Source organism: Lates calcarifer, linkage group LG24, assembly GCF_001640805.2.
Source record: "Lates calcarifer isolate ASB-BC8 linkage group LG24, TLL_Latcal_v3, whole genome shotgun sequence".
NCBI classification, from domain to species: domain Eukaryota; kingdom Metazoa; phylum Chordata; class Actinopteri; family Centropomidae; genus Lates; species Lates calcarifer.
Window position 1 is genome coordinate 14,818,902 of NC_066856.1, and position 14,927 is coordinate 14,833,828.

Sequence of the window (14,927 nt, forward strand, 5' to 3'; positions counted from 1 at the left end):
ACAGGAGTGTCTTATCTCTTTACTTAGCACTGTGAGATTGAGCATTTTCTGACAGTCTAGTTGATTATGAAGTGGAAATGATCAACATAATCAATAATCAGAATAATTGCTGATTAATTATGTTTTTTCTTCAAGCAAATAGACATGGATCAGAAAATGTCTAAGTATAAGTACCTCAGGACTGGACTTATGGAGAGAACTTGTGACTTCTTCCACAACTGAGTCCCAGGGACCTTTGCCCAGAAATGACTGCTACACCACATCTATATTAACACAGTGTTCTCCTTCTCATCAAACTTTCACACTTTCTCAAACTTTCTAACTAGATTTTCATTACTGTTCAGCATGCTCCCTGCTGATACTGGCTGTGTAACTGGTCCAACAGCTGTGCTTTATCACTCCACAGTTTAGGCAATTATCCCGAAAAACTTTGCCATTGTTCCTGTAAATTAGCCTGTGTCTTCAGGTGCCTTGCAGATTAAGAGAGACTGGTGTGTTCAAGCTTCAGCAGTCACAGTGACTTCACAGTCACACCTGTACCTTCCCTGCTGAGGCACAAACGACACTGCTACACACATGTACAACATATACATAGCTATACTCAGTGTATACATCAGCTGAGAGATGTGCAATGAGAAGTGACAGCCTCTCACCGCTCTCCGCGCCGTCGTTCCTCTGACTCCTGGAGAGCACAGAGCCGATCTTTCTCAGAAGCGGAGGTCAACAGACATATGACAAGTCAAAGATCTGTGGTGGTTTGTACAGTGGAACAGTGGCGGGCTCCGTCAGCGGAGACAGAATTAACCCTGAGACAGGCAGGATGCGCCCCGAGAGGGTGGAAAGGAGGGTCGACGCGGGATGGTGATGAAGTTAAACTTCGACAGGCAGATGTCAGCTGAGATGAGTGACGAGTGAGGACCAGTGGTGACAGGGTAAATCATGCCGACGCAGGTAATGCCAGGAGACAGGGTGGTGGTGCTGCGACGGAGCAAAGTACACACTCAGCAGTCAGTAGCAGAGGATTGAATGGAGTGGTTTTAAAATGCATGAGGGTGCAGGAGAGAAGGGTGATATGTATTCTTGTATCTTGAAAACGTAGCAACGGGTCATGTCAGCTACAGAGAAAATATTACTGATGAATAGACTGTTAAGTTTGAATACAAAAAGATTTCATGCAATTACCCTCTTTGTATCCACATAATTGAGTCACACTTAACAAAATATGTCAAAAAGGAGCAAGCAAGGCCATTAACATGTTTCCTCCTCAAGTTCACTCTGTCTCATAACAGTGAGTGAAGCTGAAGAAACAAAAATATACTTCTGACAAGAGCTGGAATAATCAGCTGATTATCTGCAACAGCTTTGATAGTTGATTGTTGTTTATTTAAGCAGGTTCCAGCCTCTTAAATGTAAATTTTTGCTGGTTTTCTTCTCTGCATTAAATGTAACATTTTTAGGTTGTGAAAGTGAATAAGCCCATGAATTGATAACAAACATAATAATTAGTTACAATTATCCTCTCTTTATCCTGCAGGACAGTTTTTTTTAACTGTGCACAAACACTATTTTTTACTTTTACTTATTTGGAAGTCAGTAGTCGAACCCAGTGACCACCTGCAAAGACCCACCTGCCTTGTCCAGCCTCGTCTTATTACCCTCCACTAATGTGACCTGAATGTCTGACTGTGCCAGCGCTGGCACCTCACTGGCTGTCGGAAAGCAGCACCTGATCCAGCCTCAGAAGGGTTGAGAGCTGTCACTGTCCTCGCCCCTGCCGGATGACGCGGGCACTGCCCACCGCCGCCAAGGCCTCCGCCGGTCCTCTACTGCCACCTTTCAGCTGCTCTCAGACTGAGGGTCCCCCCCCCCCCCACATACACACACACGCACACACACCGTGACCCGCCTATAAACCGGCTGGCAGAGCTGGCAGAGCTGTTTGGGCTCGTGGTTCTTTAACGCAGTGGCAGGCGCTGGCAGCCTTGTAGGCTCTGCACTACTCCCATGTGCTTGTTCGAAATGAGGTCATTTTAAGGACGGGGATTTGTGTGGCTGCATTTCAAAGTCCAACAGCGAATCTTCAAATGTACCAGAAAAAGAGCAGATTATATTTATACATTTTGCAGTTTTTTTTTATATCTTACTCTTCAGTCAAACTGCAGCCTGAGAATCATTAACACATTACATAAACATGAACCAACACTGACTTTGTTGACTGGCTTATATGGACTTTCTATGATGACAACCCTGCCTTTAAATTAAAATTTAAGCCAGTATGAGTTGCTGTGTGGACACTGGTCGCTTAGTGATAGTGTGGTAAGAGAAGAGAAGTGCTGGCTGAGTTTACACAGATACAGTGTCAGACAGAGATTGAGGAATTGAAGCCCCCCCCTCCCTCGGTGGCTGTAGTAGTACCCAGTAGTGTTGGCATGACCTGGGCACCACAGAGAGCCCGACGACAGCCTTGTTGTTGTTTTGAACCCCCCCACTGAGCCATCGCGTGCTCTCAACGAGGGAGGGAGGGAGAAGGGAGGAAGGGAGGAGGTGGGGGGGGGGGGGGGGCTGCTTCTAAGGCCAGCGGCAGAATCTGACAGGCAGGAGCCCGCGCAGCTCTCCTATTGGCTGAGCCGATCTACCCGACAGCTCACTGTATCCATGGAGTCGAAAAAAATTTGGTGCCATTGAAAACATTGCAGCAGCCAATCGGAGGCGAGCTCTGGGTGAGGAGCGAGTACAGTAGTAGTAGGACTTGAAAGCACATGAATATATTAATACAGATGAGGTAATGCGCCAAAAACAGCGGATTAGTAGTGGAGTGAAGAGAAATATTTAATTCCACTACTGAGCACTTTGTGATTTAATGTGATTTGATTTTTTTAGGTGCTCAGCATATTCATATTATCATCAGTTTTTTTTTTTTTCAAATCAATATACTGATGAATGTAAACAAATGCTGAATATAGTGATTCATGAAACTGAAATATAATCACTAAAAAGTAAAAATATTGGATATATAACTGTAAAGCTCCACACCCCAAGTATTTGCAGATTGTAGATGGTGCAGAAAGGTTGAAGCTTATTTTTGGTAATGACACCAAAAACAGTGCCACACCCATGCAGCAGCCTGACCTCTGGATGGCACTGCCTTCTCACGTCTCCCAGCTCTGTGCCTCCCCTTTAATAGGCACACCAAGGAGCACAGGGCACAGCTGAAACCGAGCACTGCGGCAACGTCCCTACACAAGAAGAGAGAGAGGAGGGAAAAAAAAAAAAAAAAAACACAGCTCGGGGGGTTGATGGCTGGCTAATGTGAGGGAGGGATAGTGCTGACATTCCACTACTCGGGCTGCAGCATGAGGATCCACGTGCCCTGCTGCTTTACTATGGAAGAAAAACAACGCCCTCCCCCTCCCCACCCAGGCGCGGAGCGTCACGTGGGCTCCGCCGTGGAGAGGCTGAGAGCTTGCCTGGGGTGTGTAAGGGCGGATGGGGGTGGGGTGGTGAGGGAGAGGCAGTGAAGAGTGTGTGTTTATGTCTGAAATAAGTCTGGAAAGGAAAATGCATGGCTCACCTTTCTGTGTCTGTGTATGATATTTGAATTAAAACTGAAACAGTAATATAGGTGAGGATGTGTGCTGAATATTATTGCGTGTTTGGAGGGGGGAGGGATTTGAAGCGTCACACTGCGGCAGAGGCGGGCAGAGCTAGGCAGCTTTAAACTTGACCTAGATTCCCCGGGTGACATGCCACATCGCATTAGCCCACTCGGCCAGACCTGGACCCGCCGGAGCTCGCTGACACTGGCCCGTTTCGACAGGCAGAAAATGGGGGAGCACTTCCCAAATGGGGGCTGGCATGTGCACCCCCACCCCCACACACCTCCTCCTTCAATCCTCCTCCCACCTTCTCCTCCCCCCACTCAACTTCTCCTCACCCCCTGACCATCTCCTGCCAATTCAACCCAGCTGACTAAAAATGGCTTAGGGGGCACATGGCGATGAGTGGAAGGAGGGGGGGGTCCTGCTGTTTGTTTGTTTATGGGGGGGGTGATCTCGAATGCCTCGTAGCCACGCCTCTGTATTGTTGCACCCGCGTAAATCAGCTAATGCCCCCCTCACCCAGATTCTGTCAAATCAAAACAAACCTACAGGAGGAGTGAATCATTACAACTGATGGCGGTACTTGAAGTGACAACCACTATCAGCAGTCTCATCTTACTCCCATCAGCTAAAAATATTCCCTCCCTAAAAACAACTCCTACAAAGCTTCCTGCATCACGTCGCCACGACCGCGATGAACCCATTCACCGGGAATGGAAATGAACACATGAAAACCGGCAGTTTGTCTAGAGAAGCAGATCAGAAAGGAGGATGAAAGTGGGAGCGCCTCATCCTCGGCTAAGCCCCCACCCCTTCTCCTTTGGACGGCACCTGATGAAAGTTGGAAACCATGGCAACAGGCACATACACAAGAGTCAGCTAAAACGCTGGGTTCCATTGAAATCGAGCTCTATGAAGAGGCTCTCAGTGCCGCTCTTCAGTCACACCGATATAACACTTTACACCATCAAAACACACAGAGAGATACTAACAGCCTGGGCGGTGTTAATTTCAGATCAATGCCTTTAACTGATAAAAAAAAAAAAAAAAAAGGCTGTTCACAGGCTTCTCCATCAGCACCACAAATGCCTATATGATGCTTCACATTCAAAAAAGGCTGGGAATATTTTAAATAAATAATAAATCTACAGAGTCCTATGAGCTTTTAAGAACTCTACATCAGATTCACCACTTTGAGTCTCTGCATCCGCTCAACATCTGCCTCAGAAGGAGGCCCTCCCCACCCTGCCCTTGAGAGTCCTCTGACTCTTTCCTAGGGATATGCTGGGAAATCATTAAAGGGGGGCAATATTGACTCACTGTCATCGGTCTAAGCAGCACCTCCTCTTGGGGACAGCCGCCTCCTTAACCCATTCACACACAGATCTCCCATTCTTCCGCTAAAACAGCCCCGAACCATCGTTACACGGCTGACCTTCTGCCTGACTGTGACTCACCGACGTCACTGCATCCTGAAGTCTCAGTCGTTCAGGGGCAGACTTCTTTAGAATTTTGTGTGAAGACAAATGAAAGTCTGATTTAAACTGAAGTGATACAGTAGAACATTACTTTAAGTATTTTTTCCCCCTGCACAATATTACCCCAACAGGATTTTGGGTGGGGCACAGTGGTGGTTTTGGAGGGGATGATGACTGTCAGATTGAAGAGTAGAAGGCAGTTTTATTCAGTAGGAGATGAGTGCCATCTGGAGGATGAAAACACTTGTGCATGAGTGGAGAGGAAGACCACTCCCAAACCTCACACTATTGTGCATCAGCTTTTGGGATGCTTATGCTTAAATGTACAAGACAAATGACAAGTGAGAGCACTTAGAATGAATTGTTGTTGTAAAAAATGGTTGTCTGTGACAAATATTTGCAGCAGATAGTTGCAAAGAATATAAATATCTGACTCCAGTAACATGCCAGTTCTCTGGAATGAGGAGTGGCACTGGTGACTGATCCAAGAGCACCACCCAGTGTTCACTTCAGGAGATGCAAGGGAGGAATTTCATTTTACAAAAAAGGCACAGAATTCAAATGCCATCTCCCTAAACGAGATGTTAATTCCATGTAACATGTTAATCTGCCAGACATTAAGGCCGTCCAACACGCACGCCTGCAGAGGAATGACAGCAGCCCTGACGTTCTCCTTAAGGGAACTTGGGCAGGAAGTTACAGTGTCAGCCCTCCAGTGGCATAAATAATAGATAACTGAGGAGAAGCTGGGAGCTTTTAGCTGACATAACAAGCCACTCTACATATTACAGCCAGTCAGACAGATCATCTCAAATTACCTATGCAGTGGGTGAGGTTAGAGAGGGGCCGCAGCGTCCTCCATATGCTGACTCAAGAGTGGAGCAAGTGATATTCCCATTTAATAAAAGACTTGTGACCATGCCCTCTCATCGTTAAACCATGAAAATACTGAAATACAACAGTTGCTAACATGGTGTCAAAAAACAGAAAAGGTAATCCCTGATTTTAGAGCTATACATCTTACAAAAAACAAAAATCTATATTTTCTGTATCATCCATCATCAATTCATCATCTACACTGGTATAACACTATCAGGCTCCACCAGCTGGGGGCAGTATTGACCCAATTATGATCCTAGCAACAAGAGAGCCAAGAAAAGCTTCACCTCAGGCTGCTGTACCACACCTCCCCCTGGCTTAGTGAGGCTAATCCATCCCGTATATATTCACACAAAACTCAGCCCCACTGCATTAACTCGGCTCCATTCTCCATTTATAATGCAACACGTCCACTGCTTCCCTGTACCGCCACAGGGCTGTGTACTGCGTGCTAACTAGAATAGCATGCCATTCAGGCTATTTTAGTGAACGGATTTGAATCTTACTAGGGCACCATGGCAGCTTGGTTTTAGCCTTTACATACACGTACACACACACACACACCACAGATCCCTCATGGGGATACACTGACTTAGTGATCCTATATATGAAGCACCTGAGGCTTAGCTGTCAAAACGGCACAGCATTCCAGCACCAGTGCTCAGCCAATCGAATGATGGCTGCATGTCATGGTAACAATCTCCAAGGAGACACAGAGGAAAATACAACAGGGCTGGGCAGACATGCGAGCAGGACAGAAATGATGGGAGGTGTAATAGGGTGAGGTGAAAGCAAGAACAAATAGCTCCTTCTGCTGCAGAGGGAAACGTAACAGGAAACATGAGTAAATCATCAGCTTAGAAAAAACAAAACAAAACCTGCACAAAAACTACACATAGCTGAAACATTCAGCGTTAAAATGAGGAACATGGAAGTCATCTGTGTGACTCAGAGCACTAAAGGTCAACAACGCGGATATTAAACAAGATTAAAAACATGTAATACGTGATCGTGCAAGAAGCGGTGAGCCTCATGTTGGAGCTGCCAGTTTGTCGTGTGAGCAGTGACCCTGTTACATAAACACACTGGCCTTGGGGAGGGGGGGGCAGGAAGCTGGGAGCACCTACATTACTCTGTTCCTTTTTATGGCCCAGAATGCACTTCATTTCCTGAGCCAGCCTTACACATACGCCCACAGCACGGCACATTAAGACTATAATAGGCATAGGTGCACCACAGGCGGTCTTACATAATGACATGTCTGTATTGGTGCACACGAGTTACTGCTACAGAGGCTCAAAATGCTTAAGTGATAGAGGGTGATGATTGCCGATAAAGCTGTAATTTGTCATTAATAAGATGAGAATTTAATCAACTCTTGAAAACTGAGAGCAAGAGGTTAAAGTTAGATTTAAAAATAAAGAAACTGTCACTGCTCAGATTGCATTTCTACAGTTTTTATGATGATTTTATTTACTGAGCAAGTGGATCAGTTCCTCCTCAAGTGCTTTTCTTTGTTAAATTTCAGACTATAGGAGGTAAAAAGAAACCAGAGGGACGGGATTTCATTCTGCACAAACTAGGGAGCAATGTCTGTAGAGAGCAATGTAACAAAAACGTGACATGGATCCATTTTTCTAATCTAAGAGCTTTGTTTTCTGAGCTCTCAACCAAATGTGTATAAAAAGGTGAAGAGTTCAATGTTTCAAACAGAACTTGAAATAACAGCAAAGTAGGTGAGACAATATTACGGTTTTCCTCCCACCTATACTGAGCCCACATCAGTATGGAAAACACCACCAGTGGAAACAAAGCAAAGCAACTGACTCAACAGCCATTTAGAGAAATGCCTCCACTGATTCAAAGTCTTTCAGCGACCTAAATTACCTTTGAAACAATGGGAAAAATGCAGGCGCACAAACAAGCGTGACGTAGAGCATTTTGCCTGTTAGCTTCAACAACCTGCTTTTCAAGCACCGCGGTCCATTCAAATTAGGATCAGATATGAGTTCTGTCCTTGGATAGATATAAATAGACGTGTAAACAAATCAGCAGATATTTAGATGCTAATCTGGAGCGCTGAATGAAAGCTTACAGTATAAAAATAGCGGTCAATTTTGCATCGATAAATATAACGCAGACATGCAAATTATGGATTTGGAAAGAGGAATTAAATGATAAGTTTACATTTAGCTGTTGAGTCTATATTATATCTAATATTCACATGCCCATATGTACACAGTTTCTCCTGAACATAAAGAAATCTCCCCCTAAAAATGTTCAAATGTAAAATCTACAACCTAATGCATGAACTACTACATGTTCAAGCAAAGCTAATATGAGGCTTCAGCAGTCTGATGTAACGATAGAGTATTACCTTCTACTGTATTAAAAACAACATATATTTGAAAGACTCCCACTTGATTTGAAAACCGCAGCTGCTGAAGCCTAAAATTGGCTTTTGCTGAACTTTGATGTGTACACTTGCTGCACATTTTGTCCCTCATCACTTCCACTGGAGTTGAACAGGGATTTCTTCCAGTATAGAGAGGGTTGTAAGGGTTTGCTGCTTTGTTGTGTCCTGACGTATAGTATCAAATATCTTCAGGTTTTGCACGGTTATTGGAAATATATCAACATTTTCTGACACTATATATGCCACACAACTAACAGATAAATTGAGACAATAAGCTGCAGATTACAGAGTAATAAAAATAACAGCTGTAGCCCCAAGCAAATTCTTTAAAAAAAAAAAACAAACTTACAGGTGGGACTTGGGGAGACTCGAGGACTTACCAGCAGTGGAGCTGTGCGACCGTCAGTCAGGAGCAGGGAGACCCGGCCTGGCAGGTGGCCCCAGGTCACAGTCCTCCAGCAGAGGTCAGTCTCTGAAACACAAGTTAACAGTAACACATCAATCTACATTCTTTAGACAAAATACAATTAATGTTGTAGAAATTTTCTAGAATATCTTTTGTGTATTTACAGTCAAGCAGATGACACTGGTGCACACTTCACTCATACTGGTCACACCCATTGTAAAAGGCTGCATGACATGTAGGTTCCCCTTTACACTGAGTGATAACTCACTTAAAAAAAAAAAAAAAAAAAAAAAAATCACACAAAAGGGAAATAAAACATTACCAGATAACAGCTACCGTGTTGAGGATGCCATTAACAGGGCTGCTCTTGTGTCCTACTGTACCTTCCTTGTGAAATGTGGGCTGACTGCAGGGTTTTTAAAAAACATGGAACAAATAGACGCACATTTAAAAAAACACCACTTCCTATTGTGCAACACTTCCTCTGATTCAGTTAGGGTTTTCTACAGGCCTCCCTGCTTCCTCCTGTATGAGTGCCACGGCTTAATACACTCAATCGAGCTCATGTTGAGACAACCAATCCAAACTGCTAACTAAACAGTAAAGTTAAAGGTTATCGATTTGCGATCATATGTTATCTACCACACACCTTTCAAATGCCAGGGCCTGGTGTCCGAGTAAGACACCAGTCACTTCACAATTCTCGGTTTTAAGATTCAAAGCAGTCTCTGCAAGCCACAAGCTTGTTTCACAAGTTGTGCTGCCCTAATTGAGAGTATAAGCTCAGTAGACTGTGAGACCATTAGGACCAGGGCACTTCTCAGTTCACCAGCCTGCATACAAATGCATGGCAATGGCAGCAGTGTTGGTCATGCATGAATGTGATCAGACTTCAAACCCTGAAACTTCAAACCCACAAGAACAGTGAGAGCTGTGGGAAAGTCAGCCCGGGGAAGCAAACATGATCGAATGCGACACTGCGAAAAGGGCAAACTACTAAATAAAAAAAGAGAGGATATGATGCTAAAATAAGAAAAAAAAAAACACACACACACACATCCTCCTGAACCTGAAAAATTACAGTGTAACAGCCTCTTTTCTTATCCCCTGTTCTGTCAGAGGCTTTCCTTCATGCAACCTGACTGCGACTTGCTCTTAATCCAATAGAGCTGACATGTCACACGGGACCTTCTGGGTGACATCTGTGGCAGGGCATCATGGGAGTCAGCTATGCATCATGCCTACAGCTGCAGGGCACAACATACGGCCAGATCAGCCTCCGATTAGCCACGTGAGATTATAGAGGTTAATGTTAGACTTTAATGTGGAGCAGTTATCACTATTCATCCTGACGGGGACATCAAATATGAACCTTGTGATGGGGCTAGAGGAAAAGTCTAATTATTTACTATGAATGTGTTTACAAAAGTTTAAAGGCAATTTATTCAGTAGTTGTTAAGATATTTCACCCTGGACTTACAGCTAACATTATAAACCTAATAAGGTTATAATAAACTAATCATGACTCATAACTAACTCATAAACTAAGGCTACCTGAGCCCTCCATCTTGTGTGTAATTCTTTTCCACAATCTGCTATAAATTTTTAATTAAATCGTTAACTAGACTGTGGCAAATGGATCACAAGTCAAACCATCATCATGCTTTTGAGGTTTATGGCTCATACTGTATATATATATATATGACTACCATCATCCACTGCAATGCTGATGTGGGAAAAGACCCACATGATGAGATCATTCACAAGTGGCAGTGTGTGTTGCATGCATGTGTATGTGGTGATTCAACAACTCATCCCTCCAAGCAACAATTAAATCCAGGCTATTGGGGAGGGACAGCAAACAGTGAGCAAACTGCTCACTGGTGTTTCAAATACCACTGAGGCATCTGCTCGTCACATGAGAAGACTCTTTGTCCTGACAAAAACTTGAAAGAAGTCATTTAAATAAAGTTGGGGGGCAGAAGACTGATGGTAGCAGGGGGTTAAAGTGTAAGAAATCAGAAATTCAATACCCTTAAATCACAAAACTTCAGTGAACGTCACAGACTTTACTAACGTGACTGACGTGATATTGCTTTATTCCCACAGGATCAGAGGCAACAAAACTAAATTACTGCTCAGTGCATTTTCTCTGAACTAAATGCTCACTTCCTGCTGTTTCAAATACTTATTTCCTTGTTTTGATTTGTCACTTCCAGAGAATGTACAGTCACTACAAACCAAAACTGGATCTGAAAATATTGTTTACAAGAATGGTTTTACGAGGCTGAAACATCACAACATCTCCAGTTTATGGGAGCAGTAATAAGTCGGCATACCATGTACAGTATATTTTGTTTGATTTTAATTCATCCCACCACATGAAGGGGTCAATAATTAATTGTGGACCGACATGTGTGGGCCTGCTGTGGACTGTGTGCGCTGCAGACAGCAAAACAAGAGCTGGATCTGCCTGTAAACCAGAGCACAGAGGTAATCAATAGGATCTATATGTGGAGTCTGTCCATTTGTCACGCACATGGATAACATGAGGTTTATCATACATCTGAATATGCAATATAAACTGTAAAGAGACAGATTATCATTTTAACTCTTCAGCTAATATTTACTTAAACTAGGATTATTCCATTTAGTGGCTGTTCTGGAGCTATCCACACTATCCTCCTCAGCAGATAACCCTACTCAACCTATTTTAAGCAGGGGATCAATTTTTCCAAGCAATGTAAGGACTTTTTTCATTCATTTTGACTTAAAACTGGAAATTTAAATTGACTTTTTGGTAAGGTTTTTCTATCAACTACAGTTTCCACTGCCAAGAATGAATTTTAAAACTTAACGTGGCCAGAAAGATGGAGATTTGAATCGACAACTGTATAACAACTTGGTAACTCCATCTGTCGAAGGAGATTGTGTGATGCAGTCGAAAGCTCAAGAACTGCTACTAAATGGACATCATGCGGAGACTGTATTACTGTAGCTGTATGACTGAAGCGTGTGTGGGGGATTGGTTGGTACAGAATTGAAGCATGTCGCACTGTGGTACAAATCAGTCCTTGTGTTGTTGGTTTCAACGCCACTGAAAAAAACTTCCATTAAAACTCAAGTTGCCATGACAACTTGTAACTACCCCCCTTCCCTACTGGTTGGGGACTGAGGAAGGATTTCGACTGAAGGTGCTGTAGCCAACAGAGTGCACAGCGAAGCCTCTGTGGAAAAAATCATTTCATTAAGAAAACTCCCACAGCTCAGTTACATGGGCTGGAGACGCTCAAACTGAAATGTCACAACAAATGTACTTGTTGAGGGCTCGTTCCTCTCAGCTGGATTCAGAAATGGTTTAAAGCATGCCAGGCAATTACAATCAATCATCTGCCCCAACAGTGGTATGGAGGTTTATTATTAGTATTACAGCCATCTTTATCATTATAGTCAGTATGGGCTTTTCAAACAAAATCAATGCACTGACATGATTGTAACTGGAGACAGACTGATGACAGGAATGGCTAAAAAGGCTTCAGTCATCTTTAGTAAATAAGCATAAAACATCAGGATTAAAGAGTGTGGCAAAAACTGTGTGTCACAAATAGATAAAGATTGTGTAAAATGGGGGAGAGAATGCAAATGAACTGCTGGGTATGTTCCTAAATCTAATAAATCAAGACCCAGACATCTATAATCCAAAAACCTAAAGATATTCAGTATATAATCATTTGAAACAAAGAAAATCGAAAGATTCAGGTTAGAGAAGCTGAAATCAGAGAATATTTTGTAGTTTTTGCTTGTAAAATGACTTTCATGCTTTATCAATCATAAAAAAATAGTTGCCCATCAACTGATGGTGAGCCCTGTGTACTCAACTACAGCTTTGGCCAAAAGAGGAATATAATTATTTATCACTGCAATAAACATCACAATATATGGAACGACAAAGCACACATGTCCGCAAAATCTAGACATGGTTAAATATTAATGTACGAGCAGCTGCAGCAAAGAAGTGGGACAAAATTCCACCTCAAGGTTTTAGTATGTGACTGTTTAACACTATGAGGAGTGCGAGGATGAAGGTTTGGTGCGGGGGCAGCACAGCAACAGTTTCATGCAAAAGCTGAATTTCCTGCTGGCGCACCATCTGTGGCAACACCCCTCCTTCTCTGTGTCCACTGACATGTAGGCGGCCACATGAGGATCTCATGCCTGCCTTCATTAACATGCTAGAACAATAATTTCATTTTGCCAATTTATTTGATTTGTTTGTTGCACGGTGAGGTTGACAAATCGTTGTTCACCTGCTTTAGAAAATCTTGGATATCATGATCCCTACTGTCTCTTTTCTCTGATCTGAGCCTTGAGCAGTTTTCTTTGTATGTGTGAAAGGTGCGGGGGTCGGGGCACACAAAGTCACAGGCTTTTTTTTCCTTTGTGTGGGCAATGTTATTTATAGCCTTGTGTTGAGAAATTCAATGCAAAGTCCACTTTACTCTTTTTCCACATTTACTCTAAAGATGCTGCTGCTGATGCACGAACGGAGGTACGACTGAAAGCATCCTGATGGAGGCCTTTGGATGGACTGCCTGCTGGAGGAAAAAAAAAAAAGAGAGAGAAGAAATTTCCAAGACTGCTCTCTCTTCTCATTATGTGAATGCTCAGGGCTTCAGATAAGCCAACATCACAGGACGGAAGTGAGAAAGTTGAGAGGAATGCTCGAGTCTACCAGCGCAGCCAGAGCTTGCAGATCAGAAACTGGCACACACACACACTGACTCATACACTTCACAGACAGACATCAAAAGTATATTACTCGCCACCGCCAAAGGCTACAAACACACACCACCACAGCTTAGACCTCCACGGCTCCGGATCATCTTTCTCCGCTCATTTTAACAGCAATCAGAAACATTAAATAAATCTGTTTGTGGACAGAACAGCAGGGAGGGAGCGAGAGGAATCTGTGTTTCTTCATATAGACTCTTATATGCACTCACATACTCAAAAACACTGACCATGAAGTAAAATACACAATATACGATGAGAATAATCAGCTGTCAAACAGATATGATCAGAGGAATAATGTAAAATTGATGAGACGTCAGCAGAGTCAGTGTCAAATTCTGCTCTCTAATAACTCAGCTCTGTGCAGAAACAGACAGGCCTGCTCTGAATGGGGTAGGGTGGGGTGGGGTGGGGTGGTGGTGGTGGTGGTGGTGGTGGTGGGGTGGGGGGTGGGGGCACAGTCAGCCTTTCCTAGTCACTGACTCAAGTATGTCATCATTTCAACTATGATCTGCTTATGGACAAGAGCAGGCATGCAATGGTGATGGAAGAGGAAGAATTATGTGTACTTGAGTGGCAAATGTGATTACTCAAGAGCAGTCCACAGCTCTGATTTGTTGTTTGTGAATAAAACAGTGTAACTATGAGTCAAGAGCCTTTCAAAGCAGATATGTATTTTAAAAACAACAAGAGAAAGCACTGTAGAAATTGAAAGATGCTGAGGAACTCCTCTGGATTAAGCCATGTCATGATCACAGTGTTAGAGCAAAAATGCTGAATAGGCCAAATCAGTTAGAGGATGTTAATCCAAATAACTGCACAAACAGCATTATGCTATGGAGAGGGATCAATACAACTCTGTCCTGCATGAGGCCAAGACAGCAGCACCTGGCCTTGCATGCTGCCTGTAGTATGACGCAAACAAGCCTGCGAAAATGTGCAATCTTAAAATGTAGTTTTGTGTACAGTAGCAAAACACCTACAAGCACTTCATAAAAGAAGGTTAAATGGGTCAATTGTAGATCGTCACTCCAGTAAATAATTTTATGTTTTTAGACACATGTGGTCAAAGGTGTTTAAGTCTTTGTGGCAAACACATAAACGTATGTTAGCTGCATGAACACTGCAGTAAAACCAGACAATGGTACATCAACCGAATGTGCTACAGCAATGACTCAACTAGACAAGATGTACAATGCGTGTGTGTGTGAGTGTGTGGATCCACTTGCCACCGGAAATATAATAAATAGTCTGACTGGAGACTTCAGTGAACCTCATACTGAGAGTAACTCAAGCTCATGCCAGCAGCTCAGTGACTCCGGGTGTGTTCAAGGGAGTGGGGCTGCGAGGAGGGCTCC

The 14,927-nt window shown here is 43.4% G+C and overlaps 1 protein-coding gene across 3 annotated transcripts in view; it reads right to left on the bottom strand.

Annotated features, from left to right (window-relative positions):
• Positions 1-14,927, bottom strand: part of fam49bb (family with sequence similarity 49 member Bb) — a 33,073-nt gene that overhangs the window by 14,871 nt on the left and 3,275 nt on the right. Inside the window, exons 1-2 of one of the 3 annotated variants that reach the window (XM_051066921.1) lie at positions 9,101-9,166; positions 8,753-8,844 (exon numbers count right to left, since the gene is read on the bottom strand). The gene's annotated coding sequence lies outside the window, so the exon portion shown is untranslated. Of the gene's footprint in view, positions 1-8,752; positions 8,845-8,942; positions 8,965-9,100; positions 9,167-14,927 lie in introns of those variants that run through there. The other 2 variants (XM_051066922.1, XM_018693680.2) reach the window with 2 other exon arrangements.